Here is a 13670-nt window from a genome sequence, read left to right on the forward strand (position 1 = left end):
AAAAAAAGAGTGATAATTTTAATCACAAGGAAATACACATTTCCTTTTCTTGTCCCTCTCAAGTCCATGTAGGAGTAACGTCTCCCAAGAGTCTCATCCAGTCAAGTCCTTCGCACACACCATTTTCCTCAGTGATTTTCCTTCCAATTTCACAATGTGTTTTAACCCTCAAGCCAACCAGACAATTCCTTCCCTCAGCTGGCTTTAAGATCAGTATTCCAGCCCCTTTTGTAGCTCATTGCCTTTATGAATTCCTATCCATGACACATACATTTTTAAAATTCTGCTCACACAGATTCAGTTCCTTTATATTTTTTCCTCCTTCTTTCCCTTTATTAACACCATTCTCCTTCCTGGCTATCCTTTCTGAACTCCCTTTTCTCTACATCACACGTCATTCAGGATTCTCAGTTCTCAATTCTTTTGTCATCATTGTTAAATTTCTTTTTATCCCTCACCTTACATGTGTACTCTCCTGCATATTAAGACGGACAGATAGTTTCTTTTTCTGGTTAACTGCATGTAGTATCAATGACATTGTACTTTCTCCATTGCTAGATGTGGTTACTCATCCTGAAAGCAGATTCTTGCAGCCAAGGGAGTCTTTGAAAGTGCATTTAAAAGTCTCCCTCTTCAGTGGCCCATCCCATCAGATCGTTAGAGACAGGGACAGTTTCTTCACATAGAATACCCATACTACAGTGCATAGCTTTGGTTCCTCAGTCATTTTTGCTGAGATTTCCTCCTATTATAACACCAATAGCTGCATTTGTTTTGTGAGAATTGTACTGGGTTTGCATGGCAAGGTTTTGATAGCAGGGGGACTACAGGGGTGGCTTCTATGAGAAGCTGCTAGAAGCTTCCCCATGTCTGACAGAGCCAATGCCAGCCAGCTCCAAGACAGACTTGCCGCTGGCCAAGGCTGAGCCCATCAGCATCATGGGAGCACCTCTGGGATAAGATAATTAAGGGGGAAAAGCTGCTGTGCAACAGCAACTGCAGACAGAGCGTGCGAATATGTGATAGAAACAACTGTGCAGACACCAAGGTCAGTGAAGAAGGAGGGGGAGGAGGTGCTCCAGACATGGGAGCAGACATTCCCCTGCAGGCCCTGGTGAAGACCATGGTGAGGCAGGCTTTGCCCCTGCAGCCTATGGAGGGTAACAGTGGAGCAGAGATCCACCTGCAGCCTGTGGAGGACCCCACATCAGAGCAGGTGGATGCACTCGAAGGAGGCTGTGACCCTGTGGGAAGCCCACGCTGGAGCAGGGTCCTGGCGGGACCTGTGGAGAGAGGAGCCCACACTGGAGTAGGTTTATTGGCAAGACCTCATCGGGTTCCAAAGCTGGAGCAGTCTGTTCCTGAAAGACTGCACCCCATGGAAGGGGCCCATACTGGAGCGTGAGAGGACTGTCTCCCATGGGAGGGACCCCACACTGGAGCAGGGGAAGAGTGTGAGGAGTTCTCCCCCTGAGAAGGAAAAAGCACCAGAAACAGTGATGAACTGACCACAACTCCCATACGCTGTCTCCCTGTGCCCCTCGGAGGGAGGGAGGTAGAGGACATTTGAAATTAAGTAAAGCCCAGGAAGAACGGAGGGGTAGGGCAAAGGTGTTTTAAGATTTGGCTTTATTTCTCATTATCCTACTCTGATTTGATTGATAAGAATTTAAATTAATTTCCCTAAGTCGAGTGGTTTTTTGCCCATGACAGTAATTGCTGAGTGATCTTTCCCTGTCCTTATCTCGACCCATGAGCCTTTTATTATATTTTCTCCCCACTGCCCAGTTAAGGAGGGGAGTGATAGCGCAGCTTTAGTGGGCACCTGGCATCCAGCCAGGGTCATCTGGCCACAAGAATCTGGCTCCAGTTTCTGGTGTTCATAGAAGGGCACCAACTGGCAGCTGCTTGGCTTCAGGCTTTCAGGAGCACTGACTGGAACATAGCTTGAGAGGTGACTTTCCATCACCGCCCGAGTGCTCGGTGGGGCACCAGAGACAAAGAGTAACTTTTGGAAACAATGGATGGAAAGACTTTTCTCCTTGGTTCTGTTCCAACAAACTAAACTGCCTGTTTTAGATGGATACTAGCTAATACTAGCTATTGAGGCAAAAAAAAGTATTTTTTATCAGGATTACATAATTTTTTTTTTCTGCATGACACACTACATTTTCTTCCTGAAATATGCTGCCTATACGTGATCTTATTTCCAAATATTTGTGTTTGTCCACTCTTAACACAGTAGCTTCCTGTTTTATCTTTCAAGCATGGAATTCCTCAGAAGCTTTTGCTTTAAAGACTCTTAACTGTGCTAATGGAACAGCAAAGGGAAATAAGTTAAGTGGCATTTGACGACAACATACCAAGATGCTCAGTTTTTTAACTAAGCAAAGGTGACCACCTCAGCTTCTCTTACTCAAGGCAGCACTGCTTTCTGTAGTCACAGTCAAGTCCGTTTTGGTTTTGGGGTCCTGCTTTCCCTGCCCAGTGTTTTGGAAACCTCAGGGAAGTTCTCTGACAGGTGTGGTCTGGCGAGCAAGGAAGTTTCAGATTGGTCATGAAAACGTAGCACCTTTTCAAACACACCATTTCCCCTGCCCATCTAGCAAATTAGCAATGGAAACAGTGGAGAGAGACACAGCATGTCTTAAAAGAACCACCACAGCACTTAAGAGAGAAAATTACTTTTTTTTTATTTTATTTTCAGGAATATCAGTGCGTGAGTTCTTAGTAGAGAATTCAGTCTTTCAAAACTGAAATCAGCAGTGACACATGTACTGTCTTAGTCTTGAGCATTCAAAAATTGGCAGGTCTTCAGCTCAAATGATGGGTTCTCTCTTGGTAGCATGATCATTGAGGCTTCTTCTTCAAGAAAAAAAAAAATCTTATAAAAGCTCCATAAACTATATTTAGAAGACAGTATGTTGCAAGTGTGAGAACTACTCCAAATGCTTTCAGTTTCATTTATCTGAGGTTTAAAAAAAAAAAACTAATGATTTTTCATGCTGAAAGATGCTCTGTGAACACAGCTTTGAAACAGGAGACACCCAGTTTTATAGCTTACAAAAGGGACTAATTGTGTTCCACAGCTTCCTAACTAGTTTGATCCTTGAACTCCAAATCATTCTTCCTTCTGGTTGGAAGTGGAATGTAAGATGACTGCTTCCCTAGAAAGCAATGCTGAGAATGAACTGTGAATGCCTAGCTCTTTTTCACTTCCCCTATAACATATTTTGAAACAAGGAATTTGCTTCATATTTCCTCAAAAAACTGCACTATGATTTGCTCTGCCACATCATGAGCCACTCTGTAAAATAGGCTGTCCTGTTGAAAGAGGAATTAATTACAAAACTAATTTAATATTGTAAGTTGAGAGAAAAAAGATATTGTTATATTAAGAAAAATCTGTGCTAGATACAAATTCACTAAAAATTTTGTAACGTTTATAAGGCTACATAGCTAATGTCTTTAACGAAAAAATGTCATTAAGTACCACCACCAGCATACCTGGTAGTAAATTGATTTCAGCTGCCTGTTGCTCAGTGGAATGGAAAAAAAATATGCAAATGGAAAAGGACTACTTTGGATCTGGGATCTTAGCACATGTTTATTCAAATATGCACGTTTTAGGACAGAATCTCATCTTTACACCAGTCTAGGAAAGTCGTGATTCCCTGACGTTGGCGTACAAGTACAAAATATGGCTGAAAACATGTAGGCTTGTCTCCAAAAAGTTTGAATATTCAATTTGTGAAATTATAGCCCAATGCTATAACCTAGTATTTAAAAATTAAATATTGATAAGCAGTATTTCTTATACCGTTCATAAATAAGGAATTCTAATTTTGAATGTCGGTGGCTGGTTGCACATAATGAGGAATACTTATATTCATTTCAGTGAATGGCAGAAGCATCACAGGCTTCTTGTCTTCCTGGCTTGAGTGCTACTGAGATTCGGCAAAATGCCATTCATGACTCAGACTATTATTTATTTATTCTTTATTTTTAGACTAATGGGAACTTTATGAATTCCTTCCCTGATTTCTAAGAGAAATATCATTTAGCTGTGATCTTGAAAAACAGTGATTCAGAATGTTAGATTACTACCTTAATGAATATCCTTAATTCTTAATGAGAACAGCTAATCATCAAATAATTGGTTTTAGTTCTGAAGATACTGTTGTTAATTTTTTCTTTTAAATTATTTCCTTATCCATATAGAAACTCAGACTATTAATGTTTTTGTCAAGGCTACTGTTTAGTTTCTATTAATGTTTTTTTTTTGAGACCTCAATAATATTTTTCATTTGCAATTTTATTTACATCTTTTAAAAAATGTACATCTGTGCACTGTATAAAGTATATGCATCATGTACAGTATAATGAACCTACGTCATCCTTCAAGTGACAAACCACATGAAAACGCATACGCAGTTTGGAAAGCAGTAGTGCAATATCACATGTACAAAACAAGCTCAGTGTCTGGAATCGTGGGAGCTCAACTCTAAGATAGCCTTTGGGATAGTTTCAACTCTCAAAGTTCCTTCCTTTTTCCTATGCACTCTCTTGCTGTTTCTATGTCATCATTTCGATTGTCATTTTGGTAGTTAGTTCAAATGTAGAGTAAAAAGTATGAATATGCTGTAAATACCTTTTAGTATTAGGAACAAAATAGTTCCAGTCAAGAACACAGAGTGAAAGTTGGTCTTCATAAATATTCACGCAGACAATGAAGGTATTTCATGCATTTAGTTTCATGTTATATTAATGAAATACTTGTTTGTTATTCAAGTAAATTATTCCCAATGAAGGGGGAGTTTTTTCCTTCTGCTATAAAGTGTAAATTATAGAAACGTAACAAACCGTTTCACCTAAATGAGATGTAATCAGACCTAAGAATAAGCTGGTAAGCTTTCCTTCAGTGCACAGTGGCATTAACTGAACCATATCCTTCGTGTAATTTACTTTAAAGTCCTGGATTTACTTTTTAAGAGTTAGCATTTAAACCTTTAGTATTTTATTACACAATTTCAGTTTGAATATTTCCAATAAATCACAGCTCACTTCAGCTAGTATTCATTTATGATGTTACTTTCAACCTTTTGTTTGCTGACAGGAGAATGAGATAAGAGAAAAATCTTAGCTGGAGGTCTGGACAGGCAGACATGCTCGATGGGGCATGTAAGAAGCTAATAGTGTAGAGACATCTCAAGCATTCCCATATACATTCCCAAAAGATTTTTTCCCCTCCCTTGAGAAAACAACACATAGTCCATAGGGACTTCCTGCCCCAGGAAAAGAAAAAAAGAAAAAAAAAGGCAATTTAAAATGTCTCTTTTCCAGACATGATTGCTTTTTCCTTCTGCAGTGTACCAATTTTTTCCAAAAGTTACAAGCTACTGAAAGTGATAACTGACTTTCAGAAAACATAGAGAAGTATATTATTTTATTAAAAGCTGATTTAAAATAGCTTAAGGTCTGATTGATGGAGATTGATGCAATGCCCTTAAAATGTGTTTCCTTAGATAAATGGACCTTGGAAGGGATAGTGATTCTTCCATTTTTATTCTAACTTTAAGCAGTAGCAACATTGATAGACTGTGAAAAAAAGTATGAAAAGCTATTTTAAAGAGAACAAAGCTGTCTGCAAAATTGGAGGTTTTATAGTATTTGTCTTCATTACACCAATATAAATATAAGCACACATGGAGAGCCAGGCAATATTGTGCTCCATTCATTACATGCATGTGCATTAAGCAGCATGTGTGGCATATTGCCTGTATGAACTGCTGTGATGAAATTGTTGTGTTCACATATTTAATGACACTGTTTTCTTCTTTTTATAAAGACTACCTTACTTTTCACTGTTATCCATGTTCAATAGGTTCCAAGAAGATAGTTTCATCCCAAGAAAACTTCCTAGAGTGAGACTTCAATTATACCATAAATAAACTATTTAAATATTAGTATTTTAATTGTAAGTGAGGTCTGTTTGTCTTTGACAAAACTATATTTTATGTCTTTATATACAAAAATGTTTCTGTGAATCGGAATTTTAACGATTCTGTGGCATATATGGATGACCTTCTACAATGTGACAGTTGCACATTGGCACAGAGTTTGAAAAAAATGTTTCAAATTATGGATTAAATTCTACTTCAGATGACTCATGAATAAACCAGACATGGCCACAATCCAAAAAACACTGCCACTCTGAAGCAAGGGCAGGCAACTAAGACCAAGCATTACTGGGTTAAAGATAACTCAAGACATCTAAGTATGAGAAGTAGAAAGGTCTCATCTGTACTCTGAAGAAGTATTCAGAAAAAGAACTGATGAGACTCAGCAGTGTTTTTCTTATTTTACCCTGTCACTAGAACTAAATTAAATCCAATATAGATGCTTAAGTTCATTTTCCATCTTGCTCACTTTTGTGCAAAAACTAAACATCTTAGGGAACAAAATGTCAGGATGGTGACCATAGGCATTGGAAGGACTAATTCAGTTCCTTGGTTTAAATTCACAAAGATAAGTTTTCAATAAAGCACAGGACATTTTCAGTAGGGATGTAAGAACAGTAACTCAAAAATCTTTTGACAGCTTAATATATGTCAAGCACTGTAGCTTCAATTCATGTTTAAAAAATGCCTAGCTGTAAATGTTGTATTTTCTGTTGCTAGGTTTTTGACTGGATCTACTCCACTTGTGGAAATTCAAGATAAAAATTAGAGGAAAAATACTAGAAACATGTCATTATCTCAGCAATTTTCTCTGTATCTACATTAGATGACTAAGCATGCAATACCTATTGTAATACAAGCTGTTCAATACTTCTGCAAGTTCTTTTTAACTATTTTGTAAATTAATAACAAAGCACAATCAAGGTCTGAATAGAAATAGCCATTTCTCATGGAAACCTTATGCATATTCTTTGGTTTTCTCCCTTGAAAATATGAAAAAGCTAGTTTTAGTTAAATTATTCCATATTTATCAGACCGCTGCTGCCAAGAACATGAAGAATGTGAAGGATCTAATACTTTGAATTAATGGCAGGAGAACAATCATTCGCCACTGCAATCAGAGAAAGATAATGACCCTCATATGCACTGATATCCTTAAGAGAATATTAGTCAAAGTCTGTATTTAAAACTCTAGTATATAACTTTAAATCATGTTACCCCTTAAAAGAACTTTTCTACACTATCAACAGCCAGAGTTATCTTAGCAACAGTTTTGACATCTAGAAGAGATCCACAGTCCACAAACTTGACAGGAAATTGCCCCTTGTTTTCTTTTATGTTAGTGCCTCCAGGTTTAGTTGAAAGTCGAATGACAAATGTAAGAGCTGGTGCAAGGAAGGGAGCAGGAACATGGGGCTGGGGCATGGGGACGTATGATGTGGCTGTTAGAATGAATAACCCAAATGCAGATGAGCTTCATAGAGTATTCACACATAGCAGTTGCTAAGTTTATGGGGCTAATGATATTTTTCATGCAATGAATCTGCTGATTTAAATACAGGGCTATAGAGATAGGACTGCAGATAAACTTTGACCTCTTTGCTAAATCTCCCAGCAGGTACAGTTTTAGAATGGATGCCTTATTGTAAGAATAAGGATTATCTTCAGATTTCAATAGACAAGTTTTGAGAACGCCTATAAACAGTGCTTTTAGATTTCTCTCAAACTTACAGATGAATTCCCTGAAGGTGGTAAATTGCTTAGTCTAGTAATTCATACTATTTAAGGAAAAAGATCTTGATAGATACCAATGATCTTAGGGCTGGTTACAAAGGATCATGCAGCTCCAGCCATCTACTTACCTCTTCTAGGGAACACAGCACTGTGTAGAAACTCATGATTAACATTACCTCTGGAAATAAATGTTACACTTGACAGAATCAGATTATAAACATTAAGAAATTCACTGAACTTTATTTGGAAAGGCTGCTCCAATAACTGAACTAAACTAGCAGCCAGTACTATTTGTACCACTTATATGGGGGTAGCATTTGGCAAAGAAGGGATGTATATGTTCATGTAGCTATAAAAGCTGCCAGGAACATGACTGTTTAATTAGTATAGTTTAAGCATTTGGCAGCAAAGAACAAAATCAAGATCTCATTTATAACTTTAAATGAAAAAATTGTAAGTTAAAGTGTCTACAAAATGCACAAATAAAATAGAATCATTTAAGTTGGAAGAGACCCTTAAGATCATCAAGTCCAGCCATTAAACTAGTACTGCCAAGTCCACTACTAAGACATGTCCCCAAGCACCACATCTACACATCTTTTAAATACCTCCAGGGATGGTGACTTAACCACTTCCCCGGGCAGCCTGTTCCAGTGCTTGCCAACACTTTCAGTGAAGAAATTTTCCTCATATCCAATCTAAACCTTCCCCTGGTGCAACTTGAGGCCATTTCCTCTTGTCCTGTTGCTTGTTACTTGGGAGAAGAGACCAACATCCACCTGGTTACAACCTCCTTTCAGGTAGTTGCAGAGAGTCATAAGGTCTCCCCTCAGCCTTCTTTTCTCCAGGCTAAACAACCCCAGTTCTCTCAGCTGCTCCTCATAAGACTTGTGCTCTAGACCCTTCACCAGCTTTGCTGCCCTTCTTTGGACACACTCCAGCACCTCAATGTCTTTCTTGTAGTGAGGGGCCCAAATCTGAAAACAGTATTTGAGTATTTGTCCCCCTGTGGAGTCTAGGGAGACAATCACATCCTTAGTGCTGCTGGCCACACTATTTCTGATACAAGCTAGGATGCTATTGGCCATCTTTGCCACCTGAGCATACTGCTGGCTCATATTCAGCCAGCTGTTGACCAATACTCCAGGTACTTTTCTGCCAGGCAGCTTTCCAGCCACTCTTCCCCAAGCCTGTAGTGTTACACGGGGTTGTTGTGACCCAAGTTCAGGACCCAGCACTGAGCCTTATTGAACCTCATACAACTGGCCTCAGCCCATCGATCCAGCCTGTCCAGATCCCTCTGTAGAGCCTTCTTACCCTCAAGCAGATCAACATTGCCACCCAACTTGGTGTTGTCTGCAAACTACTGAGGGTGCACTTGATCCCCTTGTCCAGATCATTGATAAAGATATTAAACTAAAATAGCTCCAATACTGAGCCCTGGGGGACAGCCCTTGTGACCAGCCACCAACTGGATTTAACGCCATTCACCACAACTCTTCCGTCCAGCCAGTTTTTTACCCAGCGAAGAGTATGCCCATCAAGCCATGAGCAACCAGTTTCTCCAGGAAAACACTGTGAGAAATGGTGTCAAAGGCTTTCCTGAAGTCTAGGTACGCAACGTCCACAGCCTTTTCTCATCCACTAAGCAGATCACCTTGTCATAGGAGGAGATCGGGTTAGTCAAGCAGGACCTGCCTTTCACAAATCTATCCTGAGTTGTTGATTATTTGGAAGATTGTTCTGCAATATGGACACAAACTATACAGAAAGGCTCTTCATTTAAATAAGTATTGGCAACCCTTCATAACGGATTAATGCTATCTGTGCTGATGGTTAGAAAACAAATTTCTGTTAATGAATACTCTACATGTTGTCTTTTTCTTTTTTGCCAATTTAAAGCTTAAAAAAAAAAAGACAATCTTGGCTATAAAAGCAATGTTTTGGAATGTGCTCCAACATGATTGATCTGTCTTGTTCTTTTGGCAACTTAGCTAAAGTATTTTCATCAAATTTTATGATTTTATATGATTTGAAGTAATAAAGCATGACAGCCTCAAATTGATGACCTTACAGAATTTTGTCTCTAAAAATGCATTACCATAACTATATTACAAACCTTAATTGTAAATTGTTTTTTTTCAATTTTCCCAGCTGTTTTTGCAATTTAAGCATACTTTGAGACATGCTTTTTCCCATCTGTGCTGTCATTTTTATATTTATTTTCTTCAAGAAAACATGGCAGCCAGTCTTACACAAAAAGTTGAGTGTTTCATGAAAAAAATCCCACAAAGAATCACTGAAATGCCATCAACTATTCCTTCTTTCAAATCTGACTGTATTAATACCACTTTCCCTCTCCCCTGCAATGTCCTTAAGATAGGATTCATTGATTGACTTACTCTCTCAAAAGCGGAATTTCTGAAAAAATGCATCACTAACAGTCAGCTATTAGGTTTTGGCAATTACCTTGTCCAAAACAAGAATCAAGTAATCAAGGTTAACACACATGAACGCTTAAGTCATACACCAGCTATTAACTGAATTGAAAAGAGATTAAAAATTATCTTCTATAATTAGCCATGTGGTACAGGAGAAATCTGGCAAATAATCCCTGCTGCACTATCCAAATTTGAGCAAAATATTGTAGCAGACAGACATGCTGTTCAAACCCAACTGCCAAGCTTCTGAACTCATGGATGGGGACTGAAGCGTTTCATTGCTGTGCCCTTCTCTCTTGTAAATGACCCAAGCTATTCTCCCCCCTTCAGAAATTCTGAGTGTGCTATTGCTTATAAAGGAAGGAGGCTCCTTGGCAGGAGCTGATGAATAGAACTCTACAAAGCAGCGTGCCACAAAGAACTGCAGTCTTGCAAAATGGCTGCTAATCCTTGGTGTTGTCAATGAAGCTCAGTTTTGGCTGCCTTAGCTGGAGCCTGTATTGAAAAAGTTCTTCCCCGCCCCTCCTCACTTTCCCAGAGTATGCAATGGGAACACATTCTGCTCTTGCTCACGTCAGTGGGAGATGATGGCGTTTTGTATGAAAGTAATTCTTTTATTCATCTTTGAAGAAATATGAAAGTAAGCACTTGCCACTAAAAAAAATTATGAACCGTAATTGTAAAAAGTCTCACTTTCTACAGTGTTGAGTTGTATGATGAAGAGAGAGGGGAATCTAAGCAAAGAGGGATGAGTGCATATCTTGGTTCAGGTCAGGACATGCAGAGAATGCACAAAAGTGAGAGAGGATTAGTGAATATGAAGGAAAGAACAGAAGGGATTTATGTAATCTAATCATGCTTTAAATTTTCAGGGGAAAAAACCCACAGAAGCTGCAAAGCCACTTAATAGGTCAATATCGTTTTGATGCTTCATGTTGCTCTAAATTAGAATAAACGAGCCAGATCATGAAACTGCCTTTAAGTCTTAAAACGAATCCCTTTTGATGTTCATATTTCATGCTTTTGAGTAAGCACAAATAGCATATTCTCTAAGTTAGTTATTTAATATTTTGGAAGTTGAAAACAGATGTGAAGACAAACTGTTAAACTGGAGTCAAGAGGATACTTCAATGGTTTAGAATACATCACATAAATGAGATATTATTTGAAAGACATTAGATACTTGGAGATAGGCTTATACTTACAGATATTCAAATATGGTAAATTATAAAAATGCAGATCTGTGTGTCCAAACAAAACTGCTTCCTAAGGTTGCAAGCACAGTGACAAGGGGAATAAAATCTGGCAACCAGAACCACCAGATGCCTTAAATTGTAATCACAGGTTTTGCGTACTGTAATCTCAGCAACCTTACAGCTGTGTGTTTTAACAGGGTAATTGCCTAAGCCTACCGTAAAATGTTTACCTTACCTTTAAGCCCAGAATTAACTCCTTTTCTAGTACTGTGGTTTGGAATAACTCAGTGATAACATTTTCAAAGAAGTCATGCAGTTCGGTAATCCTATTTGCAGAGATTACTTTGCTCAGATTCTCATTCTGATCTCTCTCTAGTGAATAAGGAACCAGCCTTGAAGAATGAGGTTTAATATCCGCAATTATTTTATGAAAGAATCAAAGCTCTTGCTTGGTCTTTCTTTGTTCATCTGTTTATTGCCTTTTTTTTTTTTGTGGGTCTTTTTTCTAAATAAAGAAGATAGATAACAATATTTTCAATACTTTCTCATATGTTAGCTTTCTGATACCTGAGATGTCTCTCTCCTTTTTTCTCTGCATGTCCTTTGTTTTTCCCAGTGTCCCTTCTAACTGCTGATGTGCGTTCAGTCTGCCAGGCAAGACCATATACTTGATATGATGGATATGGCTTGATGATCTTACAGGTCTTTCCAACCTAAACAGGTCTATGATTTTATAAAGCCATTACAATACTTGACTGTGGTACTGAGGTAAATAAAATGCATTCTGGAGATCTCCCTTTATTTTCTTTTAACAAAGGTGCATTTGAGCAAAGGTCTTTTCCAAGTTGTCTATAATGATGTCCAGTTCTCCAGCTTCAGTTGCTAAAGTTAATTTAGACTCATAGAAATTGTTTAATCTCCAGATGTCTGGCCCTTTCAGAGGGACACATATTAATTGCTGTTTCTTGGTCTTCATGGAGCAGCATCTAACTTTAGTGAAAAATTACTTCTTTTTATCTATATAAAAGCCTTCAGAATTTTGCACATCTCCTTGGGCTACGGTGCACTAAATATCATCTTGCACTGCTTTTTAAGTTAAATTATCACTATACTCCAACATCTTATAGCCTAATCATCAAGGATCAAAAATGTCTTACCCTTACTACACAATTAAAAGCTGCTGATCTTAGTTCAGCAGAAAAGAAGTTGACCTAAAAGATGTCACCAAAGATTTTAAAAAAATTCCAACATGTTTGGTTAAATTAGATTCGTCTCTGCATGGGGAAGCTTTTGAAAAGGAGGAATATCTAGGAGCAAAAGGTTAACACTCAAGAACTGATCCTGTGAATAGAGAACAAGTCTTAATTGCCATAATGCAATGGCAATTCAAGGTATCCGTGTTAGGTTATCGTGCCAAAACCCAATCGGTTGTATGCTTATTTAGTATTCAAAAAGGTTATTATGCAAAGAGCATCTAAAGGCTGTCTAAAGGCTATTCTTAAATCCTTCTGGTACACCTGTGAAGTAAGTACACTTATTGCAGCAGTATAGTAGATGAGGGTCAAAGCTTGTGCTAGATCTGAAGTCTCTGTTGTGCATTGCAGTCCACAAGCCGCATGGGGGAGAATGGAGTGAACAAACAAATACTGCTTTGAAAGTTTGGTCACACTAGACAAGAAGAAACAATGCTTACTTCAAACTAAGAATATACTTCCAGTTTTAGAGGTTTTAACTTCCTAATACACCTTGCTTGCTTCATTTGACACCAACTGTGAAGTCAGAAAAAAAAAAATCCAATCCTTGCTCACGGGGAAACATTCCAAGGTGATAGATCTGCTAATTGATCTTCAGCTGGTCAGAAGTGGAATGGCTATATCTGAACAGTGGTTTGATAGAATATTAAACCATAAGCTGCTTTTTCCTCAGTGATATGGAAGTAGCTATACAATAATCTTCAAAGCTCCTCCTCACTACACACCATTATTCATATCAAGATAGCATTATCAAAATAATATTTTAAAAAAATCAAGATATCAACTTGTTTACCATTTCCTTAGATTAGGAATTCGTGATGTTTTATGATTTGTGCTTAATGACACTAGCTATTTGTTATTAGCTAGTATACTCTTTGTAGGTACAGCGTGAAGCTCAAAAATTATTATAGTTCTCTTGCTAAAACAATGTTGGAGTGAAGTAGAAGTTTGAGTCTAGAAGTTTCTAGAAATTTCACCAGTCAATGAAAAAAAAGAAATCACATGGCCTTGATTTTTAAGAGTTGAAACATAAGCAATGGCTCATGAAATATGAAATATTTGCAAAGTTATTGAGAAAACGACCGT

The 13670-nt window shown here is 38.0% G+C and overlaps 2 protein-coding genes across 2 annotated transcripts in view; one reads left to right on the plus strand and one right to left on the minus strand.

Moving 5' to 3' along the window:
• MCPH1 (microcephalin 1) overlaps positions 1-13670 on the minus strand; it is a 135349-nt gene that overhangs the window by 49207 nt on the left and 72472 nt on the right. The window lies entirely within an intron of this gene.
• ANGPT2 (angiopoietin 2) overlaps positions 1-13670 on the plus strand; it is a 47548-nt gene that overhangs the window by 10161 nt on the left and 23717 nt on the right.

Source organism: Tauraco erythrolophus, chromosome 2 (genome assembly GCF_009769465.1).
Source record: "Tauraco erythrolophus isolate bTauEry1 chromosome 2, bTauEry1.pri, whole genome shotgun sequence".
In the NCBI taxonomy this organism is placed as follows: domain Eukaryota; kingdom Metazoa; phylum Chordata; class Aves; order Musophagiformes; family Musophagidae; genus Tauraco; species Tauraco erythrolophus.